We start from the raw sequence: 3,122 nt of genomic DNA, 5'->3' as shown, positions 1-3,122 counted from the left end.
ACAGGCCTTAGGACCAGCGGGTACTGGTCGGGAAACGACTCGGACCATGCTGAGTAGACCCAGCTGTAGCAGGCTGCCTCCTGAGGCCCGAGGAGAGTCTACGTCCCCCTCCTCCAGCTCCCATGATGCCGCAGCCCTTTAGCTCCAGGGCCAGCGCGCAGCGTCTTCCCGGCTCCCTGACTCTCACCCTCCTGCCTCCTCCCGTGAGGACCCTGTGGTGACGCCAGCTCAGGGCCTCCCACGATCCCATCTCAGAATCTCTTCTGCCCTGGGAGGTGTGTGGCCTCAGGTTCTGGGGTCAGGACGTGGGCATCCTGGGGGCTGTGATGAAACCCGGTACCCTCCTGCTCCCGGGCTCCGCCTAGGTCAGGTCACCACGGGGGGCGCGTGGGCTGGTTTGGCCTGACCCGTCCACGGTGGTTTTTTTTGGATCCTACTGTGTTGGTCAGCTCTTCTTCACGTGACCAAAATACCCAACAGGAGTGACTCAGAGGAAGAGAAGTTTGTTCGGCTCCTGGTTGGAGAGGCCCCGTCCAGGGTTGCAGGGCTGCGGCCCCGGAGCGAGGTGAGGCAGGTATCATGGTGGAAACAGCAGCAGAGGCCCAGGCAGCAGAGAGCCAGAGTGGGGCTCCAGAGAGGGAGGCCCCGAGACCTGACCCCCAGTCTCTCGCCCCAGCCTCCCTCCGGCTGCCGCCCACCAGCCCTTTCACATCAGCAGCCCCAGACGGGTCCTCCTACCAGGGGCCACAGTGGTGCTCCAGCCGACCCTCAGGTGGCCCTGTGCCCACCCAACAGCACCCACCTAGCCTGGGTGCCCAGGCGCCCCAGCTGCTGGCTCACGGATCAGGGCACGTGGGTGAGTGTGTGCAGAGGCTGGCTCTTCCTCCCGCACCCACTTCGCCACGGACCACCATGGACAAAGCCCCAAGCGGGCCGCTCTGGGTGCCTCCCTGAAGGAGACTGGGCTCATCCCTGTGCCTCTGGGGGGGTGCACCCGGAGCAGATGGTGAGGAGGAGCACGCAGGACCAGCCAGCTCAGCCAGGCCCTGTCCTCGACACTGAGAGATGTTCCCTGCGGGGGCAAAGGCTGTGAAGAGCAGTGGCCATCCAGGGAATTATCCCGACTGCCTGGTGGACAGCACTGGGGGCCAGAGTATGTGCACTCCAGGAGAGGCCACTGTGACACAGAGCAGGTGCTGTGCGACCAGCGAGAAGATGAGGGAGAGGCTGAGGCAGGGGCTCTGGAAGGAGGGAGATCAACCCTGGCCTTTGGGGGCTCTCAAAGTCAGCCCCCAAGCCAGTTCCCACCTGTAGAGACCTGCCCCCCCCCCAGTCTCGCCCAGCCTGTCCTCAGACACACAGGCTGTCCTGCCTGTGACTCCAGGGATACAATCCCACCAACGAAGAGAAACAGAGCTGGGGTCTTCCACAGGTGACCTTCAAAACAAAACGAGATGTTGCAGTTGAATGGTGTCCACATCCACCGGCTCTCTTGTTAGGGCCGCCTCACACAGATCAGAAGCACAAGGAGACCCGGGACCCTGAAAAGAATGGGCAGTGAGGAGGGGCCAGGCAGGGTGGGCTTAGCTTCAGGGGTGCCGAGGAGGGGGATGGCCCCAGAGGCAGAAGTCCCCGACTCAGCCGGGCAGAAAGGGAAGGAGGGCCTGCTGGGTGGAGGAGGAGTCACCCAGGAACCGGAGCCCGCAGCCTGGACCTGGCTGGGTGGGGCGTGGCCTCCGCTGAGCTGCGTTGCTGAAGCGCCACCAGCAGCTGCCGAGCAGAGGCAGAGGAGGCTGCGCCAGGTCCCAGAGGCCTCCTCACAGCTCAGGGGCTCCTGGGAGGAACACGCAGCGGGCCAAGTGAAGACTGCAAAACAGGAAACACACATGTGAATGAATGAACCCACCACTGCCTCAGTGCCCGAGAGAGCCAGGCAGGTCCCCGAGCCACCGCAGGGCAGCCAGTGCAGAGGGCACGAGAGACCTGAGAGAGCCTGCTGCAGGCCCACACGGCAGCACTGAGGACAGGAGGAAGGCGCGGTCGCCCGGGTGCAGCGTCATCCGAGGGGCCAGGAGAGCTGGGGATGTGGAGACTGGGAAAGGGGACGCCGCACACATGGACTGTGTCCTCCAGATCCTCAAGGAGACACTGCTGCCAGAATAGAGCAGGCATCCACACTCCTGAGGGAAGAGAGCGCTCCAGGAGCACAGAAGATGGGACCTGTAGGTGGAAAGGGACCCCAGACACCGCCTGAGGGACTGCAGACCGAAGAGCAGAGGAGGCCGGGCTGCCTCAGATCCAGCACCAGCGCGGACACGCACAGGGCGAGAACCCTGGGCTCTGTGACCACCTGGACCGGAGGCCCAGGGCCCAGGGCAGTGAGGCCCCTCTGTTCCCATGGGCTCTATCGCTGGGACAGGAGGCAGTGGCCTCGTGGCCCCCAGAGCTGACCCTCCAGGCCAGCACCGTGCAGTAGAAAGACAGAGAAAGAAGCTCTGAGTGAGCAGGAAAAGAGGGTGCCCGAGGATCCCCGGGTGGCCCCAGGAGAGAAAATGAGGACAGCACGGAGACAGTCAGGCCACGGTGGGGGGCGGGAGGCCACGCAGAGGTGAAGAGGGCCAGCGGAGCAGCTCCAGGAGGCAGTGCTGGCTATCACACTAGGCAGAGGCATGTCCAGGGGCGAGGGGTTGAGGGAAATGGGAGCGCACAGATGCGCTGGCACCCGCCCAGCAAGCAGACAGCTCCAGGAAGAGGCAGGGGCAGAGCAACAGGACCTCCAGGGAACTCTGAGTCAGCAGGAGCCTCGGGTGAGGGACCTGGCACAGTAAGCCAACACCACCTCCTGCGATAATGACGATAATGACGATAGATGACGTCACTGCAGCCTGTGATCTAAGGCAGTGCTACGTGAGTCTGCTTATAGTATTTTACATAAGATTGAGAAACAACACCGTTACCTGGAGTCCATTTGAAAAAGAATGGACTGGACATCATCACCCTAGATCCATACACGATCGCACGAATGGTACGACTCTACATCGCGTACAACCAGAGAACTGAAAAGTCGTGCTCTATTTGTGTACAGTGAAGTGGAATGCATTCTGTTGTCATGCCTAGCAGTA

Source organism: Marmota marmota, unplaced genomic scaffold (assembly GCF_001458135.2).
Source record: "Marmota marmota marmota unplaced genomic scaffold, marMar, whole genome shotgun sequence".
NCBI classification, from domain to species: Eukaryota; Metazoa; Chordata; class Mammalia; order Rodentia; family Sciuridae; genus Marmota; species Marmota marmota.
The sequence above is the reverse complement of the archived record's forward strand: the minus strand, read 5'-3'. Positions refer to the sequence as shown.